The sequence below is a fragment of the Pristiophorus japonicus genome, chromosome 2 (assembly GCF_044704955.1).
Source record: "Pristiophorus japonicus isolate sPriJap1 chromosome 2, sPriJap1.hap1, whole genome shotgun sequence".
Classification (NCBI taxonomy): Eukaryota; Metazoa; Chordata; class Chondrichthyes; family Pristiophoridae; genus Pristiophorus; species Pristiophorus japonicus.
This window is the reverse complement of record NC_091978.1, coordinates 300,818,546-300,833,290: the sequence shown is the minus strand read 5'-3', so window position 1 is coordinate 300,833,290 and position 14,745 is coordinate 300,818,546. Positions and strand designations below refer to the sequence as shown.

General features: G+C 43.8%; 1 protein-coding gene across 2 annotated transcripts in view; it reads left to right on the top strand.

Annotated features, from left to right (window-relative positions):
- fstl5 (follistatin-like 5) overlaps positions 1-14,745 on the top strand; it is a 1,328,880-nt gene that overhangs the window by 22,242 nt on the left and 1,291,893 nt on the right. The window contains exon 1 of one of the 2 annotated variants that reach the window (XM_070871638.1): positions 12,456-12,826. The exons of the other annotated variant lie outside the window; for it this stretch is intronic. The gene's annotated coding sequence lies outside the window, so the exon portion shown is untranslated. Of the gene's footprint in view, positions 1-12,455; positions 12,827-14,745 lie in introns of those variants that run through there. 2 annotated transcript variants of the gene reach the window in all.

Below are 14,745 nucleotides of genomic sequence, written 5' to 3'. Positions count from 1 at the left end.
AGGTGTGGTCTCACCAATACCCTGTACAGTTGTAGCAGGATTTCTCTGCTTTTATACTCTATCCCCCTTGCAATAAAGGCTAACGTTCCATTTGCCTTCCTGATTAATTGCTGTACCTGCATACTAACTGTTTTATATGTAAACTTGTATTTACTCTGTACAGCCACCAGAGGGCTCATCCCCTGGAGTCCCAAGGGATCCCATAATCCCTTGGGAGCACAGGTATTTAAGGAGGCCTCACAGGTTGGAGAGGCACTCTGAAGACCTGCAATAAAAGACTACGGTCACACTTTACTTTGAGCTCAGTGTTCAGTCTGACTCTTTCTCCATACATAACACTAACCTTTTTGTGTTTCATGCACAAGGACCCCCAGGTCCCTCTGTACTGTAGTACTTTGCAATTTTTCTTCATTTAAATTATAATTTGTTTTTCTATTTTTTCTGCCAAAGCGGACAACCTCACACTTTCCCACATTATACTCCAGCTGCCAAATGTTTTCCCACTCACTTAGCCTGTCGCTATCCCTTTGCAGATTTTATGTCGTCCTCACAATTTGCTTTCCCACCCATCTTTGTATCACAGGCAAATTTGGCTACATTATACTCGGTCCCTTCATCCAAGTCATTAATATAGATTGTAAATAGTTCAGGCCCCAGCACCGATTCCTGTGCCACCCCTCTAATTACTGTTTGCCAATCAGAAAATTACCCATTTATCCCAACTCTCTGTTTTCTGTTAGTTAGCCAATCCTCTATCCATGCTAATATATAACTCCCAACCCCGTGAACTTTTATCTTGTGCAGTAACCTTTTATGTGGCACCTTATCGAATGCCTTCTGGAAATCCAAATACACCACATCCACTGGTTCCCACTTATTCACTCTGCTCGTTACATCCTCGAAGAACTCCAGCAAATTTGTAAAACATGATTTCCCTTTCATAAAACTCTGCTTGATTGAATTATGCTTTTCCAAACATCCTGCTACTGCTTCCTTAGTAATGGAATCCAGCATTTTCCCAACGATAGATGTTAGACTAACTGATCTATAGTTTTTTGCTTTCTGACTGCCTCCTTTTTTAAATAGGGGCATTACATTTGCGGTTTTCCCATCCGCTTGGACCTCCCGAGAATCATGAGAATTTTGGCAGATTACATCCAATAAGAACATAAGAAACAGAAACAGGAGTAGGCCATACGGTCCCTCGAGCCTGCTCCACCATTCAATAAGATCATGGCTGATCTGATCATGGACTCAGCTCCACTTCCCCGCCCGCTCCCCATAACCCCTTATCGTTCAAGAAACTGTCTCTTTCTGTCTTAAATTTATTCAATGTCCCAGCTTCTACAGCTCTCTGAGGCAGCAAATTCCACAGATTTACAACCCTCAGAGTAGAAATTCCTCCTCATCTCTGTTTTAAATGGGCAGCCCCTTATTAAGATTATTCCCCCTAGTTCTAGTCTCCCCTATCAGTGAAAACATCCTCTCTGCATCCACCTTGTCAAGCCCCCTCATAATCTTATAAGTTTCGATAAGATTGCTTCTCATTTTTCTGAATTCCAGTGAGTAGAGGCTCAACCTACTCAACCTTTCCTCATAAGTCAACCCCCTCATCTCCGGAATCAACCTCGTGTACCTTCTCTGAACTGCTTCCAAACCAAGTATATCCTCACACAGTATTCCAGGTGTGGCCTCACCAATACCTTGTTTGGCTGTCGAAAGACTTCCCTGCTTTTCTGCAGCCACTTCTTTTAAGACCCTAGGATGCAAGCCATCAGGTCCAGCGTACTTTTCTGCCTTTAGTCCCATTATTTTACCGAGTACTACTTCTTTAGTGATCGTGATTGTATTAAGTTCCTCCCTCCCTATAGCCCCTATATCCATTATTGGGATGTTTTTAGTGTCTTCCACCATGAAGACCGATACAAAATATTTGTTCAAAGTCTCTGCCATTTCCTGTTCTCCATTATTAATTCCCCAGTCTCATCCTCCAGGGAACCAACATTTACTTTAGCTACTCTTTTCCTTTTTATGTACCTGTAGAAACTCTTACTGTTTTTATATTTCATGCTAGTTTACTTTCATAACATTCTTTACTTTACTTTACCAACATTCCATTGACTCTGGATTAGTTCCTATGGAGTGGAGGGTAGCCAATGTAACCCCACTTTTTAAAAAAGGAGGGAGAGAGAAAACAGGGAATTATAGACCGGTCAGCCTGACATCGGTAGTGGGTAAAATGATGGAATCAATTATTAAGGATGTCATAGCAGTGCATTTGGAAAGAGGTGACATGATAGGTCCAAGTCAGCATGGATTTGTGAAAGGGAAATCATGCTTGACAAATCTTCTGGAATTTTTTGAGGATGTTTCCAGTAGAGTGGATAAGGGAGAACCAGTTGATGTGGTATATTTGGACTTTCAGAAGGCGTTCGACAAGGTCCCACACAAGAGATTGATGTGCAAAGTTAGAGCACATGGGATTGGGGGTAGTGTACTGACATGGATTGAGAACTGGTTGTCAGACAGGAAGCAAAGAGTAGGAGTAAATGGGTACTTTTCAGAATGGCAGGCAGTGACTAGTGGGGTACCGCAAGGTTCTGTGCTGGGGCCCCAGCTGTTTACACTGTACATTAATGATTTAGATGAGGGGATTAAATGTAGTATCTCCAAATTTGCGGATGACACTAAGTTGGGTGGCACTGTGAGCTGCGAGGAGGATGCTGTGAGGCTGCAGAGCGACTTGGATAGGTTAGGTGAGTGGGCAAATGCATGGCAGATGAAGTATAATGTGGATAAATGTGAGGTTATCCACTTTGGTGGTAAAAACAGAGAGACAGACTATTATCTGAATGGTGACAGATTAGGAAAAGGGGAGGTGCAAAGAGACCTGGGTGTCATGGTACATCAGTCATTGAAGGTTGGCATGCAGGTGCAGCAGGCGGTTAAGAAAGCAAATGGCATGTTGGCCTTCATAGCAAGGGGATTTGAGTACAGGGGCAGGGAGGTGTTGCTACAGTTGTACAGGGCATTGGTGAGGCCACACCTGGAGTATTGTGTACAGTTTTGGTCTCCTAACCTGAGGAAGGACATTCTTGCTATTGAGGGAGTGCAGCGAAGGTTCACCAGACTGATTCCCGGGATGGCGGGACTGACCTATCAGAAAGACTGGATCAACTGGGCTTGTATTCACTGGAGTTCATAGAAACATATAAAATTCTGACGGGGTTAGACAGGTTAGATGCAGGAAGAATGTTCCCAATGTTGGGGAAGTCCAGAACCAGGGGTCACAGTCTAAGGATAAGGGGTAAGCCATTTAGGACCGAGATGCGGAGGAACTTCTTCACCCAGAGAGTGGTGAACCTGTGGAATTCTCTACCACAGAAAGTTGTTGAGGCCAATTCACTAAATATATTCAAAAAGGAGTTAGATGAGGTCCTTACTGCTAGGGGGATCAAGGGGTATGGCGAGAAAGCAGGAATGGGGTACTGAAGTTGAATGTTCAGCCATGAACTCATTGAATGGCGGTGCAGGCTAGAAGGGCCGAATGGCCTACTCCTGCACCTATTTTCTATAATCTATCTTCCCTCTCTTTAAAGGGCTCAATTTTCTCCAGTTATCTGTGCCGTTTATTTGGCGTGCGCCGCTTTTTTTGTCCTAAATTAAAATATCCAAGTTTTGTCAAAGTTTGTGTACCAGCGTAACTCAGTTAGTTACGATTTTTTTAAGTTAGTTTTTTTTTTGCGTCATCGGGTGCGTAACTTGATTTATGCAAGTTTGGCCAACTTACATTTTTCCAAGGACAGCGTATGTGACCACTCCCAAAAAACCCTCCTGGGCACTTAAGAAAAACCAGCGCACATTAAAAAGTCGGTGCGGAAAGACGCCATTGTTTTATGTGAAGTTTTGGAGGGAGTCAAGAGGACATTAAATATGCATCATGAAGCTTAATTTCTTCAAACTTAAAATGGAGAAAATGGAAGTCTAATGCAATTCTTTAATTTTAAATTATGTTCAAAGTGCCACATCACCACCGAACGTCTTGCCACCAGGCTCAGGGGTCGGAGTGTCGGCCGGCAGAATCTCTCCCTTGCCCGGACACAGGGGCTTGGGGTTCGGCTTCAAAAGAAGTCCGGGGGGGTGGTGGAAGCTGAACTGAAGGCATGAGAAGCCTTACACTATGCAGCAGCTTTAAAAGAAGCCCGGGGTGGGTGTTTGCCGAGCCCGTGTTCGGGCGAGAGAGCGATTCTGCTGGCTGAACCTCGAGCCCAGTGAGGAGGCGTTTGGTCTGTGGTGGGGTGGTACTTTGAAAAAAATCTAAAATTAAAGAATTGCATTCGACTTCGTTGCCCCAAATGTCCTCATTTGAATGCCTGGCTTCCCATTTTAAACAAGCCTAGTGCGCATGCACAGACCAGGGTGTGGTCCATACTGGGACATTGACCTTGGGGAGAAAGAGAGCAGAGACGCTTTAACTCCTTGTCCTGCTGTTTTGAACTTCTTGCAAAGGTACAATTTAATTATGGGGCAATATTGACAATGCCATGCCTTGTGCAAGCCTTCTGTATGATGGTGCTGCAGAGGAGACGATTGATTCGACATCATTGCATGAGGCACCTCAGAGCACATAGGATGATGGGCAATAGGTCTTACCCATGTCAGGTATATTGAGACAGGCATTCATACCTGCACCTGAGTGATGCAACTGTGTGAGAAGGCTGCGTTTCCGCAAGGAAGTTGTAATCGAGATCTGTCAGTTTGTAAAAGCAGACCTGCAACCTAGAAGCATCAGGATTGCTTTGTTAGTTGAAGTGAAGGTTACAGCTTCATTTTCATTTTATGCATCTGGATCATTCCAGGCCACAACTGGGGATGTGTGTGCCATTTCTCAACATGCAACACATATCTGCATTCGACAGGTGACTGCTGCACCATATGCCCATAGGAATGACTACATAAAGTTCCCCATGACTGCCCATGCAATGCGTGAAAGGGCTGTGAGCTTCTCCAGGATTGGTAGCTTCCCAAAGGTACAGGGCTGCATTGATTGTACACACATCGTCTTGCGAGTACCTTCGGAAAATTCCAAGATATACAGGAACAGAAAAGGCTTCCACTCCATTAATGCGCAGCTCATGTGTGAGGACATGCATTGCATCAGATCAGTTGACATGAAATACCCTGGGAGCATCCATGATGCGTTCATCCTAAGCGAGAGCGCTATATCTGCCATGTTTCAGCAGCAGCCAAAAGGGCAGAGCTGGCTGTTGGGAGACAAAGGGTACGGCCTCGCCACCTGGTTCATGACGCCCCTTATGCATAATGTGGACAGAAGCTGACCGGAATACAATATGTCACACATTGTGACACGCGACATAATAGAGAGGACCACTGGCATCTTGAAACAGCGTTTCCGATGCCTGGACCATTCCGGAAGCTACTTGCAATACACCCCTGAGATTGTAAGTCAGTTCACTGTTGTGTGCTGCATGGTGCATAACTTAGCCATCATGAGGCAGCAGCAGCTGGTAATAAAAGACCCACCTGAAGTGATGGTGGCTGATGAGGAGGAAGATGCAGATGACGATGCAACTACCTGAACCCGGAGCACGACGGCGGAGGAGGGCGGGCCGTCGTTCCCCTTTAACGATTGCTCGAGCCTTGCGCCAGCAGCTCATCCGTGAACGCTTTGCTGCCTGAAGGCTCAGCGGCAACTATTCCAAATGTTCCATAATGTTGTGTTGTGTTAATGCAACAAATAATGGAAATGATTCTTCTTTAGTTCAAAAAATTGTGTTAATAATGGAACAAATAATGGAAATGATTCAGTTATAATTTAAAATAATTTATTCAAAAATGTAACACTTGTTTGTACTTAACTTTAATAACAATATTCTTGTATCAAACTTTAAAGTTTTCAGTTAAGATCACTTACAAATTTAAAGATCATTTACAAACTGTAAGATCATTTACAAACTTTAAGATCACTTAAAAACTTTTAAACTTATAAATTTACATAACTTACAAAAAACTTAATTTGAGAACAGTCACAGTAACAACAATAATAGATACAACAACAACAGCAGCAAAGAAAGGCTGCATCCATCTCTCCTCCAGCTTATTCTAAGACCGCCCGCTGCGCTTGGTCTTGTTGACTCCATCCCTGTCCGCAGGCAGTGGCACAGCGTTTCTTGAGTTGGTATCAAGTTTATTCTTTCGAACAGCTTGGGTAATGCGCACTTCTTGATCGGGGACGTGGGCAGGCGCCAATGTGGAGGGCCCGGCTTGGGCCTCTTCAGAGGCTGGTCTGGGGATTGGAGTGGGAGTAGCAGTTGATTCTGTCAATGGGCGTGGGGTCTGAGCATGTTCCCTTATTGCAGCAGCTACCTCTGGTTCCCTCCCTTATGTGCCCTGTCAGTGTCTCAACTACCTGCAACATTCCCTCCCTCATGTTCACCATCAGTGTATCAGCTACCTGCGACATTCTCTCCCTCATGTTCACCAACAGTGTCTCGACTACCTGCGACATTCTCTCCCTCATGTTCACCAACAGTGTATCAACGATCGACAACATTCCCTCCCTCATGTTCACCAACAGTGTATCAGCTACCTGTGAGATAAATGTGAGGTTATCCACATTGGTGGTAAAAACAGAGAAACAGACTATTATCTGAATGGTGACAGATTAGGAAAAGGGGAGGTGCAAAGAGACCTGGGTGTCATGGTACATCAGTCATTGAAGATTGGCATGCAGGAACAGCAGGCGGTTAAGAAAGCAAATGGCATGTTGGCCTTCATAACAAGGGGATTTGAGTACAGGGGCAGGGAGGTGTTACTACAGGGCCTTGGTGAGGCCACACCTGGAGTATTGTGTACAGTTTTGGTCTCCTAACTTGAGGAAGGATATACTTGCTATTGAGGGAGTGCAGCAAAGGTTCACCAGACTGATTCCCGGGATGGCGGGACTGACATATCAAGAAAGACTGGATCAACTGAGCTTGTATTCACTGGAGTTCAGAAGAATGGGAGGGGATCTCATAGAAACGTTTAAAATTCTGATGGGTTTAGACAGGTTAGATGCAGGAAGAATGTTCCCAATGTTGAGGAAGTCCAGAACCAGGGATCACAGTCTAAGGATAAGGGGTAAGCCATTTAGGACCGAGATGAGGAGAAACTTCTTCACCCAGAGAGTGGTGAACCTGTGGAATTCTCTACCACAGAAAGTTGTTGAGGCCAATTCACTAAATATATTCAAAAAGGAGTTCGATGTCGTCCTTACTACTAGGGGGATCAAGGGGTATGGCAGGAAAGCAGGAATGTTCAGCCATGAACTCATTGAACTCCTGCACCTATTTTCTATGTTTCTATGTTACCTGTGACATTCCCTCCCTCATTGCACCCACATTGTATAATGTGCCTGGACAATGTTCCCATTTCTCGTGAGAGTGTTGTTACTTCTCCCGTCAGTCCCGATACCTCATCACCCACCCCACTGATGGTGTCCAGGAGTGATCGTGTAAGGTCAATGCTCTCCGTACTCATTGTGGTTCAGATGAAGGTATCTATTGGATCCTGCACCTCAGGAGAGTGCTGTCGAGCTCTCCTTCCCCTCCTCACCCTGGGTGTGGCTCGCTGCATCCTACTGGGACCCGCAGCCTTGGACGCTGGGGCCCTGGGTGTGACTCGCTGCACTACACTGGAATCCCCAGCCTCAGATTGTGAGAAACCATGGAATGTCTCAACACTCGTAATAATCAGGAAAGGGCCTGGCACCTCAATAGGCGGCACCTGCACCTCCTCCAGAGTGAGTACAACAGTAGGGGCTTCATTCATCCCCTCCTCCTCCCCCCTACGCTCTTGGTTTGGAAGGTGTTCTCTTAAGGCTCGTCCACATCTGAATCTTCTTCTGCATCGGCTTCAGCCTCAACAGGGTTGGCCTCAAGTTGTGCAAAAAATAACAGAACAGACAAATGGTTAGCAGCAGAGGAGGGGGCAGAGTGGGTGGTTTGAGTAGGTTCACACAGTGCAGGCAGCAGGCTTATTTGAAGGACCATGATGAATGAAAGCACATTGCATCAACCGAAGTGTAGCTGATGGAGACATCCCTATGAATCGAAGCATGGCTAGTCCACGCAGTACTTAACTTTTAGCAAAGCCAGACTGTGAAATTTGCAGGACATACCCTCTCCCTTGAGTGTGGGCCCAGCTTGTGCAGTGGCGGTTGCTTTTCTCCAGGCAGGACCCATCAAAGCAGCAACCCCGTCTTCCAAGGGAGTCAGTGGGTGCAGATTTGCCGGACCTCCTCTTGTTCGAGTTCTTTATCTTTTGTTGTTTGCCACCTTCCTCTGCAAAGATGAAAATATAACTTTTTTAGAGAGGGTGTCTTTCTGCTGGGTGGGACATATACAGATGGTCACATTTACAATTGCAATTCCATTAAATAAATAAAAGTATTACTTACACTTCGTACTTGACCAAGGTCCTGCCACTTCTTTTTGAACTGGCCTCTAGACCTCGGGGTGGTCACCATTGCACAATAATCTTCTGCAAGTTGGTTCCAGTGTTTCTTTTCTTTTGGAGAAACTTTTATGTGACCGCTGATGGTGTCCAGATCGTGCCATCTGGCCTCAATTACAGTAACCAGTGCCTCCACTTTATCCTGTGAGAAATTCTTGGTCCTTGAGCCGCATTGCATATTGTATGCAGCTCCAATTTTTCCACTGAGAATTAAAGTTTTCATATGCAACTGGCTCTTTAAAAATGGCCGAATGCAGACCGGGAACTTTACTGGGCTTGCATGCCCATAGCAGTCACGGCAAAAAGGTCCTTTTTTTCACAGAAGGGGAGGCATCGTTTTGTCGGCACAGACATTAGCCTCTATCCCCGAAGCTAAAGGACAGTCTGCGCGGTACCAATTTCAAAAAATAGAATGGAGAACCTAGCTAGTTATTTTTTTTGGAGTAGTCGGGGCCAAAAAACGGGCATAACTCTCGCAATATGCCAAAAAATGGCATTGGGCAAAATTGAGCCCAATATTATTTTTTTAGTCGTTCTTTGCTGGCTTTTAAAAGTTTCCCAATCCTCCCACTAGTCTTGGCCATATTATATGCCCTTGTTTTCAATTTGATACCATCCCTTATTTCCTTAGTTAGCCATGGATGGTTATCTCTTCACTTACAGTCTTTCCTTCTCATTGGAATACATTTTTGTTGTCTGTCACTGCTCATCAACCGTCCCACACTTTAATCTATTTTCCCAGTCCACTTTAGCCAACTCTGCCTTCATACCTTTGTAGTCTCCTTTATTTAAGCTTAGAACACTGGTTTGAGATCCAACTTTCTCACCCTCCAACTGAATTTGTAGAACCAACCATGTTATGGTCACTCATTCCTAGAGGATCCTTTACTATGAGATCATTTATTAATCCTGTCTCATTACACAGTACCAGTTCTAAGATAGCCTGCTACCTGGTTGGTTCTACAATGTACTGTTCAATGAAACTATCCTGGATACACTCTATGAACTCTTCCTCGAGGCTACCCTGGCCAATTTGCTTTGTCCAATCAATATGAAGGTTAACATCACCCATGATTATTGCCGTTCCCTTTTTTACAAGCCTCCATTATTTGTCGATCTTCAATGAAATGAGTAAATAGCAAAGGTCCTAACATTGATCCCTGCGGACACACTGGTAACTGGCCTCCAAGCAGATCCAAATCCATTAACAACCACTCTCTGCCGATGAGCATTCAACCAATTCTCCACAGCAGATTACCACTAATTCCACATGATTCTATTTTTTTTTAGAAAAGTCACTTATTGAAAGCTTTCTGAATGTCCAGATAGACAATAGCCTGGAAGTCCCGGCCTCCCCGGGTCCGTACTGAGTGTGTACGGACCCGAGAAGGTATTGCAAAAGCCGGTTTTCAGTGCATAATGCGCATGTGCTGAAAACTGGCTTTTCCGATCTGTCAAGCTCCAGCTTGACAAATCCGATGCATATAGGGAGCGAGGACATTTGCAAGGGCAAGATTGTGAGATTTACCCATATGTTTCCCAGCAAATGTCCTGAAAACTCTTGCGCCTAATAAAAGACGGCACATAGGCTACATTTACAGGCGTAAGAGTTTTCAACATACAAAAATATAATTAAATTAAATTTAAATTATCTTTAAAAATCCTCCCCAGTAAGGTAAGTCTATTTTTAACCCTAATTACAAAACATTTTTAAAAATCGGAAAAATATTTTTTTTCCTAAGGCATTTAATTTAAATTAATTTCAATTATATGAGGTGTGTTTTTTATTTTTTATCATGGTGTTTAGTGTGTTTGTTTTTTTTCTCATTAATAGCAATGAGAACTTGTAGATATGGAGTTCTCATTGCTATTAATGAGAAAGCTGTGGAATACTGTACCTGATTGGTTGGGCAGTCACACATGATTGCACTTCCTATGTGGGAACCTGGAGGACGGGAGCGTGCTTCACAGCGCGGGAAGAGAAAGCCTCCCCAACGGAATCCCATGCTCCTCCTGGACCACCAGGTACTTTCGTAGAAATTTTTCAGGTCGGAGGCATCCGCCCGCGGGAAACCTCTGACCGCAATTTCTAGGCTAATGTCTACTGGGTCAACCTGGTGACTTCCCTCAAAGATATAGTCAGATTGGTTAGACACAACCTTTTCCGGAAGGCGCGATGGGTGTCTCTGATATGATTTTCTCTGTCTAAGTCGACATATATTATTGCATCCCTAATGATTCCCTTGAGCATTACTATGTCAAGCTAATCGGCTTATAGTTACCCAGTTCTACCTTATCCCCCTTTTTAAAAAATTGGATCTACATTAGCATCTTTCCAGTTTAAGGGAACAGTTCCTAAATCCTGTGAGCTATTAAAGATACGATACAACACCTGTCCCATCTCCTTAAGGACCCTCGGGTATATACCATCTGTAACAGCAGCCCGATCTGTTTTAAGATTTCTTATTCTTTTGAAAACAATATCCTCATCTATTTTAGGAACAGGAGTGGGCCATTCAGCCCCTCATGGCTGATCTGTATCTTAAATCCATCTACGCACCTTAGTGCTGTACTCCTGAACACCTTTGCCTAACAAAAATCTATCGATCTCAGTTTTAACATTTTCAATTCAACTAGCCACACCAAGCATTTTGGGGAGAGAGTTCCACATTCCCACTACCCTTTGTGTGAAGAAGTGCTTTCTGACATCACTCCTGAATGGCCTAGCTCCAATTTTTAGGTTATGCCCCTTTGTTCTGGACTGCCCCACCAGGGGAAATAGTTTCTCTCTATCTACCCTATGAAATCCTTTAATCATCTTAAACATCTCAACCTTCTCAAGGGAATACAAACCTAGACTATGTAATCTGTCCTCATAATGTATTCCTTTTAGCCCTGGTATCATTCTGATGAATCTGCACTGCACTCCCTCCAAGGCCATTATATCCTTGTTGAAGTGCGGTGCCAAGAACTGAATGCGCTACTCCAGGTGGGGTCTAACCACAGCTGTATCATAAACTTCCACCCCTTTCTATTATAGCCCTCTTGAAATAAAGGCCAACATTACACTAGCCTTCTAAATTAATTTTTGTACCTGCCCACTAGCTTTTAGGGATTACTTGGCCCCCTAAATCTCTCTGTTCATCCACGGTTGCTAGCTTCACGCCATTTAGACAATTTTAATATTAACAATGCTTTTGCTAACCGCACCATTTACTGCTAGCACATCATCTTCAGGTTTGCTTATCTATTGATTTACAAACTAACCTTGACAAAACATTAAGGAGGCCTTTAGGAAATATATATCTTATCCACTGTGCAATTTTCTTGGAGTTCTTCTGTGTTCCTAGCAAGCAAAAGTGTCAAACTTGTGGGACATCTACCTTAGTTACAGGTTACATCCTGTTGTCATACATGTAATACAAATTTGAAGCTACTGGTTTTAACTTTTTACAGTGTACTTATAGTGGGGGTTGTGATATAGAAGAGGAAAAGAGGCACGTTCATTACGGTGACGTGATAATGACATTATGAGCAAGGAATAACGTTTGCACAAATCCAGACCTCTAATGTAAGGCATGCAATTACAGAAGACAGTAGCAAAGCTTTTTGTGCAACTTTACAAGGCTCAGAGATAATGCGGTTACTAAGTCAGCTCGAGTAAAATTATATCCTTAACGAACAAATGCTTTACAGTAAAAATGTGCATACTTTGTGCATTGGCGTGCGTGTATAATTGAGAAATAGGGAACCCTTGCCAAGCAGTTTACAGGCTGCAGGCTTGGGGTGGAAGGACTGGGCGGAGAGAAGGCGTTGCGCCCACCCCATGGCAGGTGGAAGCGAGCTCCGGGGACGCCATTGGCCGGGCTGCAGTCTGTCTGTGGATGAGGATGGCGGGGCGGGGCGGGGCGGGGCAGTGCCGGGTGCGGACTGGCGGGCGGAGCTGGGAGCTCCGGGAGCTGTTCATTCACTCGGTGCTGCTTGTGCAGAAAAGGCTCAGAGCCCAAGCGGAGCGCGTCCGTCTGTCGGAGCTCAGTGCACAGCCACAGGGCAGACAGCAGACACCCGCTAGCTCTTCTCCGATACAACCGCATAAATATTTCCAATCCGGGATTATTGCAACCTTTACCTCCAATCCGGCTCCTTTCGCTTATTCACGCGAGGAGCTTTTTTTTCCCCTCCCTTTTTTGCTAATTTTGTTTTGGGTTTGAGCGACACCTTCAGTTCGCGCATCTTCGTTTATTTCGAGGTGTTTGCGCTGGAAGTACAAATTACATTGCTTGTCAACACGGCGGAGTGTGTCAAACAGGTAAGATATATGTATATATATATATATATGCGAGAGGCAATACTAACTACTGAAGGTATTTGTTCGTGAATTGTTACATGATCGCTGTATTTTTTTAAGTATCCAGGCCGAGAGATTTCTAAGAAAGAAGAAATAAAAGAAGCCAATGCTGAAAATACACAGCAGATCAACTGGCATCTGAAAAGAGAAAGGAGATTCAGACTGGGCAGTAGTTTAATTGAATAAATGCAGTGTTGTAACTACTGAAAAAATAGCTTGCAAGTACTGTGGAAAGTAACAGCAGACCTTGCTTAACATTTTGTGCAGTAATGCTGTTGGTGTAATTGAAATATGTGCTTGTCACGCAAAGTAAGACTTATAGATCAACTTGAAAGGGATAAATCTGGACAATTGGCGCAACATTAGATTTGGGAAGAATACATTCTGCAGGTGTCCGGAGTTTGCCCGAGGCGGGCTCTGGTGTACATTTACAACACCGATTTCAGTTCACATGTTCATTTTGCTGTTCGGTGAAGGATGAGATGTAAATTCTGGAAGAAAGTTTGAGGCTTTTAATTGGCGCTTTCTCCTTGCACCTTGCAAGGTGTCCCAGAGTCAAAAACACTTCTTAAAATATTTCAGAATTGTAAAGATTCAAGGCAATTCCGATTCCCCTCCCCCCCCCCCCCCCCCCTCTCTGCTCTGTTTAAAAAAAATAGAGAAGTCTTAACTTGCACGGCTTTGTAAGCGGTTGCAAATGCAAACAGTTGGCAGTGGGCTGATGCAGGACAGCGTTTGGCAGCTGTGGGGAGCCTGGCTGTGGGATGAAGTTCAGCCTGAATTTACATGTGAATCAGTTGAGCTTTTTATGCAGTGACCCGAGCTTTGGCGAGAATATATTAAAGCCTACAAAGTGTCAGACTTTCAATCTCCTGTGATGAGATTTACCATAACTCCCGCCGGTAATCCCTCTGGCGGTTACTATCCCCCGGTTAGAGGTGGTTGCCTGGGGATGTTCCGATCCTTTTCTACATTTTTGATAACACATTAAGTACCGTAGCAATATAAAGCTTCAAAGTTATTTTTAAAATTGCAATAATTAGATAATAATGATAAAGTTAATTTTTTGAAGTTATTCATATGAAATGTTAAAAGCTACATATCGAAGTTTGTGCCAAAGATATGCTATAATGATGGCTACTTTTAGTGCTCAGTATTTAAAGAGTTTTACATTTGGGAATCAGAATTGTTTGTTATGGACAGCGATAAAAAAGCGATATGCTCCCAACTAACCGAACATGCGCAACACGCCTTTATTGTCGGCCACAAACCATTTGTGTCTCTGAAATAGTGAACTCCCATATTCGGTAGTTGACTAGGAATCGACGATTTTTGCAAAAGATATCTAAAGCTTCAAATTCCAACAATGTTCAGAATCTAATTTACGTGCAGAGCGCCATCACCGTGCGATGTGATGGTGTGAGTATGTCTGTGTGTGGTAGTGGTTTTGGAGGGTCGTACTGCAGGTTGTGATTTTTTCATACTGCCGATTACCCATCGATGGTGAAGTTACATTAATTGTTTTGAAGATTTACTGGGGTTGAAAGGGAATTTCAGTCCTCATATCCGTTAAGTCAGTTATCACACGCAGTTTGAATTGTCTGGTGTGTCACAGATTAATATTTTGTGCGTAGTTTTAGACCTTTCAAATAACTCACCTGATTATATGTGAATTTATAACGCAACTTAAATAACTTTAAATATAAGCAGAACGTACTGGAAATACTCAGCAGGCCAGGCACCATCTGTGGAGAGAGAAACAGAGTTAACGTTTCAGGTCTGTTACATATCGTTAGAATTGGAAAATGTTACAGATGTAACAGGTTTTAAGCAAGTGCAGAGGCAGGAAAACTGGGGGAGAGGAGCAAAGAACAAAAGGG